This window comes from Fukomys damarensis, unplaced genomic scaffold (assembly GCF_012274545.1).
Source record: "Fukomys damarensis isolate Sample0158 unplaced genomic scaffold, DMR_v1.0_HiC HiC_scaffold_33, whole genome shotgun sequence".
In the NCBI taxonomy this organism is placed as follows: domain Eukaryota; kingdom Metazoa; phylum Chordata; class Mammalia; order Rodentia; family Bathyergidae; genus Fukomys; species Fukomys damarensis.
The window spans coordinates 50,284,528-50,300,191 of NW_022900945.1; the positions used below are offsets into that span (position 1 = coordinate 50,284,528).

A 15,664-nucleotide genomic window follows, 5' to 3' on the forward strand; every position below is an offset into this window, starting at 1 on the left:
CTACATTTTACTACCCATGGCCAGCCCTCTGTTATCCTCAACTCATTAGCATGATGTTTCAGGGCCTTCTGGAGTTATGAAGTCCAAGGACTTTTGTTGATGTATTTTAGCAATACTTCATTATTTCTAGTACATGCAACCATAATCATGGCTTCATAGATTACATCATCCATCTTTTTTCAGATCAGTTTATTAGCACACGTGTAGCGCATGTTTGCGTTCCTGCTGGGGAGCTGGTACATGGACCTAATACATCTCAATTCCTTTTCTCGTCCCCTTTTCCTTCTCTCCTCCTTCCATCCATCTCTTGATCCCCTTACTTTTTTGTACATTTACAATACTTTTAATTAATAGTATTTTCTCTCATTTTAGACAAGATCAAACGATATGAATATATCTACCTAAATAATGCCCTACAACCCATTTCCGATCTTCTGATTTCAGAGTACAGATTTTCTTTTTTAAACACTAAGCCCTCAATTTGTAGCCCGCTTGCTTTATCAGAAAGCTAATTTCAATAAATTTTTACTCTCTTTACCTCTCTCCCCAAATTCCCCCAACTACCATGGGCTTCTCTCCTTTTCAAACAAACCAAACTGCATTCTGTGACCCAGGTACCCATTTTGGTCATTGCCCTATATTCCCCCTTTTATTTGCAATTTTTTTCAGTATGTGTTTGACTTTATTTGACTTCTTTTTTGTTTGTTGGTTTGGTACCAGGGATTGAACTCAGGACCTTGTGCTTGCAAGGCAGGCAGCGAAACCACTGAACTAAATCCTCGGCCCTCATTTTATTTCCTACTCATTTACCTTTCATTATAATGTAATCTGGCATCAGTCCTCACCACTGCACCTTTCTTCAAATTACGTCACATGCTCCTTTTATTTTTGTGGGAGTGTAGCTGAGGTCTGCATTTTAACAGTTACAGGATAATGTCTCTTCAGCCTATTTCTACTAATCTTAGAAATGTACTGCTCTGAATCCCTCTGTCATCTTTGGCTTTCCTGAAACTCCCAGTGGCTTCTGTAATAAGCACTTCTATAGATCTTTTCTTTTTTCTGTGGCTTCTCCTTTCTGCCTCCTTAGCTGATTACTGTTGTGCTCTTAGTCAATGAAACAGGAACTTGTTGTTTTGCATGTATAGCATGCATTAAAAGGGCTTGAATTCTTGATTTTTGTTTAATGATGTCCTCTTATCAGTCACCCTTACCCTTATGGAAATGTACAGAAATATACCTGAAATTTAATAAACTTGGATTACTAATAGTTAAAGAGCTTTGTTATAATATTTCCTTGAGTTTTACTTATTCTAACTTATGAGACTCCAATAGGGGACAAAACTAAAATGAAGTTCCTTGTCATCTTTTGGGAAGTGAAGTATTAAACTATAGATTCTTGGGTTTCATAAATTGGCATTGTTCTACCCTAAAACCACATTTAAAATATTTGCAAAGAATTTTAACATTGTCTTTATGTTCCCATCCTCTAGTATTAATTAGTAAAAGTATACATCAGTGACTTCAGGAAAAAAAATTTCTGCTGTGAATAAGGTCATTGTTGAACATTGCTCATATGTGAGCTCATGTTCATTTAACAAATACTAATTAAGCACACGCTATATGGCTTTAGGTAAACAGCTTTTCATCTGGACATTTGAAAATGATTCCTAGGTAAAGGATGTCTAGGGTGTAGGAGAGAAAGGATATGAGAAGACATTTAAGAAAAACGGAAAGAGCAGAACAAAGTTAGATACCCATGAAAAGTTATCATGTTGAGAGACTGCAAAGAATTTGGTGTGACTGGAACATAGGGCAGAGTAGTGAGACATTAGTCTGGAGGCACAGGTTGTAATCAGATTGGATAGTGCTATGTATCCCAAACAGGGGAAAAAGTAATGACTGAGATGGGGCCCAATAAAGACTGGCAATATTCTACTTAATAATCTAGCTTGTGGTTATACAAGTGTTTGCTTCATGATAGGTTATTAAACTATACTAAAACATTTTTGAAGAGATGATAAACCCATCAATTTTATAACAGATGATCATTAAACACATTTAGAAATAAAGCACTGGAACAGTTTCTGCACATAGTGAAAGCTATGAAAAGCTATTCATTTTAAGTACAGTCTTTGTCCAACTCTTGGCTCCTAGCTATCTTTCCCAAATAACTCTAGCAGTGTCTTCCAGAAATCTTTTAGGCATTTAATAGTGCCTTACCTCTATACCTTGCATCATCATTGTTAAAGAACTGTTTTATCTTCTCTATCCATGGACAGACTCTTCAAGTCAAGGTTTGCAAGCAATTCAACATTGTATTGCCTAATCCCAGGGGCCAAGGAGGGAGCAGTGTACATCTGTAAATGGAATGAGTGCCATTTCTTCCTTCTACCCAAACTAAAGCTGTGGTCAAGGGCACTGCATTCAGCATGGGTGTCAGAGGCTCATCCCAGCAGAGTTGACAGCTTGGTACAAGACAGCATCAACAGTAGCCATGTGAACATGTTCCTTCTTGTAAAAGAATGGCTAAAAGGTGACATATTTTCCTTATTCTTTCTTTCCAAACCAACCTCCAGAGATATTTGGACACAGTTTCTTTGAAAAATCTATCCAATGTAAACTGCATACATCTCCAGCCACCTGACATTTTTGGTATGAAGTTTCTCTTAACCTTAATATCTATAAATGTAACTGAGCATCCCCAGGCAGAGGGCTAAAGAGTACTAAGTCTCATTATGTTAGTTTTACCATAAAACTCTTATTGAGGAGGAAATGGAAATAACAGGATACTTTATGAGAGCTCTGGGTTTCTTGAGTTCCTTTGTGGCTCCTAACGAGAGCATAATCACAAAATTATTATAGGAAAATTTTTTTCTTCAACCAATAAAAAATGACACATTTTTCCGAGTCTGAACTAGAAAACAACTTTTGCGTGTCCCTGCTGTCATTTACCTGCACATGGTACAAGCACTTATTTTTGGTTTTTAATGAATGCACGGAGCTTCTAATTATTTAGGGATGTGATTAAATGAGTTTCTCAGTGACTCGGTGTCGCAGGAGAAATCTTTTAATTTGCACACTCCTACGGCTGATGTATCCTGCAAACAGTGACTATTTAACAATCCCCACTGCCACTCATTTGCCACTGCTCCTCCAACTCATTGACTTTGAAAGTTTTAATAGTGCCCAGTGAAACTTTTAATTGCCACTGATTAGTGTTTAGGCTTCCTGAGGCCGACTGTTAGGGGATCCAGCCTGGTTCTGAAAATGAATACTTGCCGAGGTCTTGGTGAAGAGCATATGAAGACCAGAGTTCTCTCATCTCAGCTTTTCTCCTACTTTTTTTTTTTTTTATAAGGAGTTCAATATCTCTTTGTGATGATTTACTCAATATGTTTTTTATTTTTATCTCATCTCACTCCATTAGAAAGCCAAAACTCGGAGCAGAAAAGCAAAGAACATCATCGTCTCGTCCTAAATACCAACAACACAATTCATAGTTTAAATTTTCAATCTCTTACTTCTTGCTCGACTCTCTTTAGCCCCGATTTAGCTCTCTTTTTTTGCCCCGAGACATCTTGAAATTTCAGTGTGTTCAGCAGCTAAGGTCTGAAAGTGAATATCACAGTATTCCCATATCAGAATGTTGTTGGGTAATTTACATCTGACCCGGAATAGTTATGTTCCATGAAAGTAATAATCAGAATAAAGCTTAGGAAAATTATAGGCAAATTCTAACGAAGCAGAAATAAGTGGAAAAGGAACTAAGTCCTAAGTTTTTTTTCTTTATTCTTTTTTCCCTAAGGTCAATTTTTATTTCTATAAAACAAGGCAATCAAAACAATATAAAACACATTGAAAGGTATTACTGAGTGAGCTTCAAGTGGAGTTGATTCTGCAAAGACTGAGTCCAAAGGGAAAAGGAAGGTGTCTTATTCCTGGGCTGGGCTGCTCAGAAGGAAGAGGCCAGCAGGGGCCCCATCAACCCCAGACTGATGCCACATGTGAAGCTGAGTCCAGCCAATTCCAGTCCCACAAAGGGTCAAACCGTGCCAAGGGAGGGCTGCGGTGGAGCTGCTGCGGAGAGGAACCACAGAGCCCAGTGGCACATTCTGATGGAGATCTGGATGGAGGAGCTTGGACTTGGAAATGGATATTCTGGCTTCTGCTCTTCCTGCACCGACCAGTGGATCTTCTAACATGGCTGCAGAGAGGGGTGCTGAATCTTGGCCTCAGGAGCCTTTCTGGTGAGACGTTCATCGTCATCATCATCCTCATCTCTCAAGTGTAGTGTCCTCAGCTGGCAAGCCGTCCCGCCAGAGCGCGCTTCCCCTACACAGGCCAGGTGAGGCTGCAATGCAGTCAGGTACACGCAGACGTTGGAGCTTGCCCACTTACTCCTCACTGCTGCAGAAACGTGGATCAGATTTTCACAGAAGAGCTGGGCCTACCTTTGCAGGGCCTTTCTTTTCATTTTGTATTTTTTTTGGCGGGTGGGGAGGACTTATTTGATTGTTTTGTAATTTATTAAAAGGGTGTTATAGACTGGCACCAGGAGAATTTGGACCAACTTCCAAGGAGGGCAGTGTGGCCTGGGAGAATAACCACCAGAGCCATTTCTTCTTTGCAGAATGGGATCTGGGTCATATGAAGTGAATCTGCGAAAAACAAATTGAATGCAGAGTGGGAGTTGCAAGGGCACAGAAGGAAGAGGAACTAGAACCCTTATTTTCTTTTTTTTTTAACTTTATGGGTTAAATACAATTTGAAGATTTTGGGTAAATGTGGATGAGAAAAGAAACATGTTTTCAAAGTGAATTAAAGCAGTGATTTTTATAACAAAGAAAGCAGAACTACAATGTCTGAAAGTTTTAATCCTTTCTTTACAAGTAACTAGATCACTTTTGATTAAGAAAATTGTAGAAAGTTAGTAACTGCCACAAGTTAACGCCAGGCAGGCACATGTCAATTTTCCACAGAGTTGTGCTTTGCCGGATCTCTCCTCACATTTGCTGGAATCATTTGTGGTAGATTTTAGTCCATAAGTTGCTTTCCCCCATATTTCTTTGTAAACTCTTCAGCATTCTTACAGAATTTTTTATGGTCCTTAGAGTATTCTTCAGTTAGGTCAACCCGGAGAGGGTGCTTGGGCTGAGAGTCAGTCACCAATGCTATGAGGGACTGGATTACTTGGTTGGTCTTGGTCTCTGGCTTCCAGGACTTAACACTAATTAACAGCAGGCAAACCTGACCTTTTTCATCAGTGTTTGGGTGATCTTTGTTTTAAATGTGATCTTCAGTGACTTGAGTGGGTACTCTGCTGGAAAGTTGATTTCAGTTCTAAAGGTCCTTTATCACATGGAGGGCTGTCAGGAGCAATAAGCCCTTACCAAGTCAATAAATTGGCTTCATCAACCTGGATGTTATGGAAGTTTTTCACTCCACGTTTGCAATCTCCTCAAGCTCTTTCTTTAGCCTCCTGAAGGCCGCCATCTTGTATCTGGTACTGCTGCTTTCCCCTGTGTTTTGTCAATCAACTAGTAAAATTTCAGATTTAATGGGTTTCTTAGCACTGAGAACAGAAGATTAGAGAAATTACAAGATAAGCTTATTAAAAATAAATTTGGGCAAGGCTTGTGAATATAAGGAAGTGGGAAAAAATGTTCTTGCTGGTTTAGAGAACTTAACTGATTATAAATAAGACCATCATCTTGATCATTTGAGGAGTTCTTTAAGCTTTTTATGGTGGTATAATTTTTATCAAATTTTTCTGAATAATTACTTTTGCTGTTTCTTCTTTCTCATTTGTCCTTTAGAGAGCTAGAAATGATTTAATTAAAACATTTTGGGGAAAGTCCAGTATGTTCATTTGAAACTAATAAAAAAGATTCATCTGCCATTTTTTCATTTGTCTTTTAGTTGCTTGATTAGTTACTTTCAATGAATGTTTAGGGAATCACTGATAATGTATTTTCTGAGCACAGAAACCATCTGGTTATATGGTAGCAATATTTTGGTACTGTTTACAATAGTCTTTGCCAGTTTTTCAGGCCTTGGTCTATCAACTTGTTATGAAATACAATTAATACTGAACTTCACAGATCAGTTTGCCTTTAACTATTGTATATCATATGCACTCTTTTAAGACTAACCCCACCTACAGCACAGAATCACTTTCTTTTTGCTAGGTGAATTTTTCCAGGCTGAAGACATTCTGATATCGATCCTTTTTCACTTCTACTTTTCCATTTGCCCTTCTCCTTTATAAGGAGGGTACCTATTTCACCTATCTCCAATTTAAATGAACTCATTCATTGCCTTGGGGTACCAAGGGTACAAGTTACGATATTGACTGGTGCGAAACCTCATTTTAAAGGCACCTCAGTATGGCTGTTTTTCCCATGCTTTCATGTATTTTAGTTACAGGAGAAGTTTCATTTTTAAAATGATGTCATTTTGAGCTGGGTAAGGATATAAATTCAGATACATTATAGATACAGCAGAAGTGACAACAATTTTTCTTCAACATGACCTCTTCTATTCTTTGACCAAGAACACATCTCTCCCAAGGAATGGCCCTGTGAGAATAAAGCAAGGAAAATACCAGAAAGGGTGAAGGCAGAAAATCTTATTTTTATTCTTGAAAGTCTCAATAGTTTTGTGTATTTATCTATTCAGTTGTCTATCTTAGGAGAAAAAAATCAGTAGTTGGATGGCTGTCATAGAGATGCAAAGTAATATGTTTAAACTTAAAAAATGAAGCCACATTTTTCTGTTTTGGCTGATGGTTTTGACAATGAGAACAGGCTTTGCCAATTAGATTAGGCACTGGATTTTACTATAAATTGATCGAGGTGGATATCAAAATGCAGATTCAAGACTGAAAAAAGCATAAAGTAAAATAAAGAATTTGATAAAAATTACATTACAGAGAATTTAAATGAATAGCAGTTTCATTTTCTGAACCTTCTCTGAGTCTATTGACCATAGTAAGTACCTCTACCTATCATAATTAACAATAATTTGACAAGTCCTGGTAAAATCTTTTTGGGATACTTCCCAGAAAATGAACAAATGAATGACTTATTGAATTGTTTACAAATCAATTTATAAGTCAAGTAGCTTCTAATTTGTTGGTTTCAACAAAATTTAGGTACCAATACTTTAATATTATTGATTATATAATATTATGTGATTAGCTCAGAAGAAGGTAAAAGAACTCATTGACAATAGTGTAGCAAAATTCTATTTCTAGCTCCTTATTTACTTGAGCTCACATGCTTAGCACTGAAAGTCATGAAAATACTGAGTAGAACTGATGCCAAACCCTGTATCATTCGAACAATAAGTAACATTGAACACATGAACTAGCTTTTTTTAAAAAAATGTCCATTTCCAGTAAAATTTTACCTCTTTATATTAAAGAATATTTCTCAAAATTTGAAACTATTTTGACTGATGGCGTGCTACTATTGTCCATGTAATAATTCAATCCAGAAGAAATGTTTAAATTAAAAGATTTCATGTTTGTGTGTGTGTGTGTGTGTGTGTGTGTGTGTGTGTGTGTGTGTGTTTTGTTTTTTGTTTTTTTTGGTACCGGAGATCAAACTCAAGTCCTTGGCTTGCAAGGCAGGTGGTGGATCCACCGAGCTAAATCCCCGGCCCTAAAAGATTTCATTTTGTAGTAGTCCATATTAGTTATAAGAAAAATGGGTTTCATCTCAGTGTATTCATAGACACACATAACAAGCATGTCTTTAGCCTCCCATTGTCTACCTTCCCTTTTCCTTGATTCTCTCCTTAATCTCTTTCTTCACTTCTAATAGTCTCTCTTTTACTTTTAAATCATCTTTCATTCTTTAAATATTTTATTTAGATCCCACACATAAGGGAAAATATACAATATTTGACTGAGTTTGGATTATTTTGTCCAGCACGATGTTTTCTAGTGCCATCCCTGCTCCCGTGCATGACATGATTTCATTCTTCTTTGTGGCTGAATAAGACTCACTGTGTATACATACCACACTTCCTTTATCCAGAACTTCCCAGTAATTCTACGGGCTAGGGACCAAGCCTTTGGCACACGGACTTTTCAGAGACTTTTGCAAACCAAACTATAGAACTCTCTATTTCTCTCTAGCTGACATGATTTAAAAAAAAAAGAAGAAGAAGAAGAAGAAGAAGAAGAAAGAAAAAAAAGAAAGTGGAAGAGCCTAAGGTGGTGATGGAACAGGCATGAACCGAAAGAGATTTCTAGAAATTGGATAACAGGGTCTGATCTGGAACAGACTATTTTCTGATCCCTTCCTATCAGTAGAATTCAAAAAAATGATTTTGTCTATAGACGGCTTAATAAGACAAAATGTCTGACTCTTCATCCATCCCGTTTTCTGAAAGTAAAATAACTTGCCAGTAACAGATTTAAAAGGAGCAAGAGCAACATTTGCTATAAGCATTTTATTAGCATCATTATAAATCAGTGATGACTTACTTTATAAATATATAAAACAAGGCCCTAGCGATTTTCTAAAATGACAGAAATTTATAAGTAACATATTAATGAAGACTAACTGTACAAACTAGTAGTTTTGGATTATATATGGGCTTATTTAATAAAATTGAAATGGCAGTAAATGCTTTTCTTTATTTTAATATTGTAAAATTACTGTCAAAATTACTCAAGTCATATAGAAACTATAGCAGGGATTTTCAAATTTCCCTTTACTGCAGTTTCTATCTTAAATCTCAGTGGCTTTTTATATCTTTTCATTTAAACTGTAAATTTTCAATGACAGAACCTTCATTATAAAGGTAAATAAATAAACATAATTTGGGTGATTCCTTCCCAAAGGAACTCACATATTTTACTGGGAGTCCTTTGAATAAAAGTTTCATAGAGCATGCCAGGCGTGGTGGCACACGCATATAATCCCAGCACTCGGGAGGCTGAGGCAGGAGGACAGCTGTGAATTCGAGACCAACCTGGGCTACACAGTGAGTTCCAGGGCATTCTGAACTAGTGAGACCCTGTCTCAAAAAACCAAAAAAAAAAAAAAATGTTACATAGAATACAATGTTTACTGGGGAATAAGTAATGAAAATATGCTCACTGAAGCTTAATATACATTATTAAATAGTAACTACAATGAATATTTAGATTATTAACCCACAAAGGTTTTTATTTTCAAGAAGGAAAATTTTATTACTTACATTCAGTTTCTGACACATGACAGTAACAGAAAGCAGACCAATATCCACCAGTTTTATTACTGTTTTGAATTCAGTAGTCAGTACAGCCCTTGTTGCACGTTCTTAGGTTGGCCTATTTTCACTGCCACAAATACATGGAAATTAATAGCATACTCTTGAAATAACCAAGAGGTCAACAAGAAATCACAAAGGAAATTAGAAAGTACAATGAGAAGGATGAAAATAAACACACTACACCAAAATTTATGAGATGCAGCAAAAAGTGTTAAGAGGGAAATTTATAGATGGGAATAAACACATTAAAAAACAAGAAACAAAAAATAATCTAACTATATATTTTAGAAAAAAGGGCAAACAACCCAAAGCTTGCAGAATTGAGAATACATTATTCAAAGTGATGTACAGATTTAAAGCAGTCCCTGCCAAAAATCATAATGTACTTGCAGAAATAGAAGAATTCACCCTAAAATTTGTATACAATTGCAGAGTCCCAAGTAGACAAAAAATATGAATAAAGAACTCAGAAGTGGTGGACTCACACTTTTCTCACTTCAGAATTTACCACAAAACTGCAGTAACCAAGGTAGTATGGTCCTGAAATAAGGACAGATAAATAAACCAGTGCAACAGGACAGAAAGCCCACAAATATATCCTCTCACATACGCTCAAATGTTTTCCTACTAGGATGCCAAGACTATTTAATGGGGAAAGGCTGGTCTTTCGAAGAAACTACGTTAGAAAAACTGGACAGATAGATAGACAGATGTAAAAGAATGATGCTGGATCCTTACTTCATACTTCATATAAAAATATTAACTCAAGCTGAACCAAACACCTAAATAGAAGAACTAAAAATCATAAAGCTCTTAGAAGCAAAGGACAGGGTTTTATGATATTGAATTTGGCAATAGATTATAGAAGCATAGGCAATGAAAAGAATGAGCAAATTGTACTTAAAAATGCTTTTGAGGGCCGGGGATTTAGCTCAGCGGTTCGGTGGCCCGCCTTGCAAGTGCAAGGACCTGAGTTCAATCCCCGGTACCAAACAAAACAAAACAAAAAACCAACCAACCAAACAAACAAAAAAACAAAACAAAACAAAACAAAAATGACAACAAAAAATGCTTTTGGGGCTGGGGATTTAGCTCAGTGGTGCTGCCACCTGCCTCGTAAGCCCAAGGTCCCCAGTTGGATCCTTGGTTTAAAAAAAAAAATCTTGTGTTCATCCAAGGACTCTATCAGCAGAGTGAAATCAAAACCATAGAATGGGAGAATAGATTGTAAACCAGAAATCTGATAAGGGATTTCTATGGTCTGAATGCTTGAGTCCTCTGTAAATTCATATGTTGGAATCCTAAACCCCAAAGTAACGGTATTAAAAAGTTTGGCCTTCCAGAGGTGATGAGGTCATGAGGGTGGAGTCTTCACAAATGGGATTAGGCCCCAATAAAAGCAGCCCAAGCAACATTTTTTATTTTACCTCTTCCATCGTATGAGGACACAACAGAAAAGCGCTCTCTCTCTCTCCCTCTCCCTCTCCCTCTTGCTCTCTCCCAGTAGGCCCTCCCCAAGCCCTGAACCTGCGGATGCCTTGATCTTGGACTTCATAAGCTCCTGAACTATGAAAATAAGTTTCTATTGCTTATGTGGTACAGAGTTGATAGTTTTTTATTATAGCCGTGTGAATGAACTGAGATATAGATTAATGCCCAGAGTATATAAAGAACTTTTACAACTCAACACCAAAAAGCCACAAAAACTCAGTTCAAAAACAAGCAAAGAATTTGAATAGACAGTTCCTCAAACAAGAGATAATAATGGACAATAAGCACATGAAAAGATGCTCAACATCATTAGCCATTAGGAAATGCAAATGAAAACCACACGAGATACTGTGTCATATCCATTAGAATTGCTATTACTAAAAAGACCAAAGTGGGGGGCATGACAGGTAAAAAGAAAAAACATATTGGCAAGGATATGGAGAAACTGGAATCCTTGTACATCGTTGGGGTCTATAAAATAGTGCAGGTGTAGGAAACAATTTGACAGTTCCCAAAAAGGTTAAATTGGGTATCTTTTTCAAAATCTATGAAAGTAGAGACCCAGACAGATACTTGTACACCAATGTTCAGAGCAGTATTATTCACAATAGCCAGAGTGTAGAAATAACCCAAGTGTCTATCAACCGATGAATGGGTTTGAAAAGGTAGAAAATAAAGACAAATATTATTTCTTCTTTGAAATAAATAAAATTCCAATATACAATTTTTTAAATAAACATTTGGAATTTTATTTAAAAGAAATCACAGCCATGAACATTGTTACAGTTATAGGCCCTCTTGCTTCTCCACAATGATAACTGAGCGTGCTCACAAGGGTTCCCATTGTTAAATATTAAACAACCATCTTTAAAAGAAGGAAAAAAAAAAAGCACACTACCATTTAACTTGTTTTAATGTTTCTTCACAAATGGTGAAAAATACTAAAGTACAGACAAGGAATAATCATAATGTTGTGGCCAACATTATAAATATGGAATTATAAATTTAAAACATTTTCTGGTTTAAAAAATGAATCTGGTAGTCAATGCAGCTCTGCGGGTTTCTGTGTCTAGTAGGGCCGGTCTCTGCGTTCCTGAGGGTGCTCACCTTTATCCACTTTTCCAGGTCCTCCACGTCCGCCTTTTCTTCCTTCCATTTGTTCCATCAAAGGTCCAGGAGGTCCCCCCTGGCCCACCTCATCTTCCTCCACCAAAGCCACCTCGGTCCATGCCACGGTCACCACGGAAGCCACCTCTGTGTCCACCACGGCCACCTCTGAACATTCCACCAGGACCGCCACAGTCCATGAGGCCACCTCTTCCACCCGCATGCCACCAGGGCCGCCTCTGCCTCGATCACCACCTGGGGGTGGGAAGGGTGGTGGGAGGAAGCCTTCAGGTTTTGGGGCCTTACACTGGTTGCACTCTGTTCTCCAGGCAAAGTTCTGGTTTCCACAACCCAGATTGGGACACTGCTGGTCTCCAGCTCGATGCTGCACCTTTCCTCCTCCAGAGGGGTTTCCTCCTCCAGAGGGGTTTCCTCGGGAACCTCGGGGCCCTCTTGGATGGAAGCCTCCTTGGTCTCCTCCACTGCCTCCCATGCGACCCATAGGTCCCCCAGGACCTCCTGGGCCACCTGGACCTGCTCCACGGAGTGGTGCTGGCATCCCTCTGCCCTCACGGGGCGGCATGCCACCTGGCATGCTGTTCATTGGCAGCTTCTTCCATACAAGGGAGACTTTAAGTTTGCTTCCTTGAAAATCTTTCCCATCAAACCACTCTGCAGCAGCCTTGGCGGTCGGTGGGTCTTCATAGGACACCGTGGCATCACCTTTGGGCTTTCCTGTTTCCTTGTCCAGGTAGATGTGGATCATGGGTTGCCCAGTTCTCTTGTTAATCTTAACAACCCCACATTGCTTAAAGAAGTCTGCCAGATCATCGAGTGTCACATTGTCATTTAATCCTTGTACGTAAATTGCACTGTTGTCGGAGTCTTCATCAGGATCTATGGGAGGGCCTAGATCAAGATCTGGTCCTTCATCCATGGGTCCACCAGGCTTATTGACGCCAACTCGCTCTCCAGCACCCATTCCACAGCGTCCTCCTCCCCGCCCACCTCTGCTCATCCCTCCACGATCAAATCCCCTCTTCCCCTGAGCCGGTTATCAGGGCCACTCATGCTCTAGTTCTCTCCTGGTCTGGAAAATCCTCCAGACTCCTGCCCATAAACACCCATACTACTGGGGCGATCCTGTCGGAATGAACTCTGCTGCCCGTAGCCGCTGCTCTGTTGACTATACTGACTTGGAGCCTGGCTGTAGGATCCAGTCTGGCGGGGGGGATAACCAGTGGGAGGCTGCTGCCCATAGCTGCTTTGCTGCCCATAGCTACTCTGCTGTCCATAGCTGCTCAGTTGCCCATAGGTGTCCTGCTGAGAGTACCTGCTCTGATCGTAACTAGTCGGTTGTGTAGAGGAAAGGCTGGTAGGAGGATAGGATGGAAGTGCGGTGACTGGCTGCATCGGGTAGCTCCCAGGAACCTGGGGATAACTGTAGTTACTCTGTCCATATCATAGGCTGGGCTGGTTATCACCCCCTGTGCTAGATTGAGGTTGATTAGTCTCAGTAGGCTTGTCACCATCCTGTGGTTTTGCAGGTGCTGTAGCTGCTGGTTGCTGTCCATAGGCTGGGTAAGCAGGCTGAGTGCCATATGCAGACAGAGCTGCATAGGAGGCCTGGGTGGTGGTAACGGTAGCAGTGGTGGTATGGTAAGCACCAGCGCCATACCCTTGGGCAGGCTGGCTATATGCCTGGGGGCAGTTGGGGTAGTATAACCAGTGGGAGGCTGTCCATAAGAAATTGCCTGCGCAGTCTGCCCATAGGAGGCAGTGGCCTGAGCCTGGGTATAGCTGACATCAGTAGGCTGTCCATAGGTTCCATAGCTTTGTTGCCCATATGCCTGGGTGGTCTGTGCATATCCTTGAGTTGGCTGGGCGGTGTAAGCACTATAGCCCTGCTGGGCTGCAGCTTGGCTGTAGGTACTATAATCCGTGGGCGCCGTTTTCTCTCCTTCCCCCTCGTTCTCTCAACGTCTGTCACCCTCTCACTTTCCCAATATGGGTAAATCTTAATAACCTTGTGTTTGGTGAACTAAATCCAACACCAAAGGATAAATATCATGTGACTGCTCTATATGAAGTACCTAGAATAGGCAAATTCACAGAGACAAAAAGTAGTAAAGAGGTTATGGTGCTAAGAGAAAGGGGAGAGAGGCGTTTCTGTTTAATGAATACAGGTTTCTTTGTGGTGATAGAAAAGTCCCAGAAATGAATAGTGATAAGGGCTGCATAACACTGTAAATGTACTTAGTACTAAATGGTACACTTAAAAGTGATTAAAATGATAAATTTTAGGTACTGTATGTTTTACCACAATAAAAATATTTCACGATTGTCTATGTAAATCTTCACAGAGCACAGACCAATGAAGCAAGGTTTCACACTATAAAGGCCATGTTTGAAGGAGCTGGACTGGCAATTGTATTCAGAGCTTGACGCTGATAAAAGGCACAAACTACTGTTTGCTAGAAGATAGCTAGGGATCGCCAGATGTGAAAGGGAACTTGTTCATCCACCCACCAGGGAGCCCCCCTTAAAATCATCTCCTAAACAAAGCCCTCCTTTCCAATGAGATAACAAAATTCTCAAGGACTCCACAGGTGAAGAAAAGCCAAAGTGTGTGTGACTATACACAAAGCCCACGGACCTGCGGTCCAGTGACAAGGTAGGAAAATTCAAGCCGAGGAATTGGATCTAGCACTTTGGTTAACACAAAATGGCTCTTGAGACACTATTGTAGCAATTACTTCACCAGTTTCTTTTAATGAAGCACCTTCATGCTGAATTCTAAACTGTAGTACAGATAACTAAAGGGGGGCTCCATAGGTGGAACCCCCTGGGTCCCCCACCTCTCATTTCACTGTCTTGGAATTAAGGCCTGGGAACGTGGTGAGAAACAGTCTACGAACCACTGATTAACGTGCATTTAAATGCTTTATTTCTCTTACTGACCTTTCCTTCAGTGAAAATATATTTTAAGCAGTGTAAGGTATTTAGTTAAGCATTTATAGCGCAGCTACTTGAAGATCTTATTTGAAGAGTAGTTTTCATTAAAGTCTAAATAGTGATTTTTCAATTGAGCATGGGTTCTGGCCACTTTTGAAGATTATCTCCAATTTTCCCCAGGTGCATCATTACCCTACATTTGATGGAAGAGTGTCGCACAGGATCCAGGAGACCTGGATTTCAGTCTTAGGCTATAGATTCATGAGCTGTGTACCTGGAGCAAGCAAGTGGACTTCAGCTTCTCTCCCCCCAGACTAAAACTCTTGGGTCATATATCTAACACTGTCCAGCTTCCACACTGCATGGTTATATCTCTCTTTCTTTTTATCCCCCATAAGCCACATTACCTGAGGGGTGAGAGTGAGCACAACCAGGTACTCTGTGCTATGGATATTCTGGTGGTGTGATGAAGTCTGGTTGGATCCCAAGAAAGACCAATGAACCATTTATTCAGGTAGTTAGAACAGGAGCTGACACAAAGAAAAACTCGTAGTTCTCACTTGAATAATAATCAGAATTGCAAGCCTGTATATGACTGGCCTCTTTCACATTTTTAGGAGGAAAAAAGTTCACATTAAAAATATTGTGAGATTCACCGATAAGGCTTATCAAACACAGAGATGCCTGAATTATTTCAGAATAAACTGGTCAACATAAATTAATTTTCTGTATTTTTGAAGATCACTTCTTCATTTGCCAAAGTGTCTTATACTTTTAACACTTTTTTTTCCTGAATGATCTGTCAAAATAATCTTAGACATTTCCTTGCATTCTTAAGCAAAGT

General features: G+C 39.4%; 1 protein-coding gene and 2 pseudogenes across 2 annotated transcripts in view; 1 reads left to right on the top strand and 2 right to left on the bottom strand.

The window, feature by feature from the left end:
* The window catches only part of Chd1l (chromodomain helicase DNA binding protein 1 like), a 99,901-nt gene extending 94,288 nt beyond the window's left edge, over positions 1-5,613 (top strand). The window contains exons 22-23 of one of the 2 annotated variants that reach the window (XR_004515066.1): positions 2,280-2,533; positions 3,806-5,613. The gene's annotated coding sequence lies outside the window, so the exon portion shown is untranslated. Of the gene's footprint in view, positions 1-2,279; positions 2,553-3,805 lie in introns of those variants that run through there. The other variant, XM_033758252.1, reaches the window with a different exon arrangement.
* On the bottom strand, positions 5,035-5,493 carry LOC104861640 (annotated as a pseudogene).
* A 6,040-nt stretch (positions 5,614-11,653) lies between the features above and the next one.
* LOC104861643 lies at positions 11,654-15,326 on the bottom strand (annotated as a pseudogene).
* Positions 15,327-15,664: the final 338 nt, after the last annotated feature.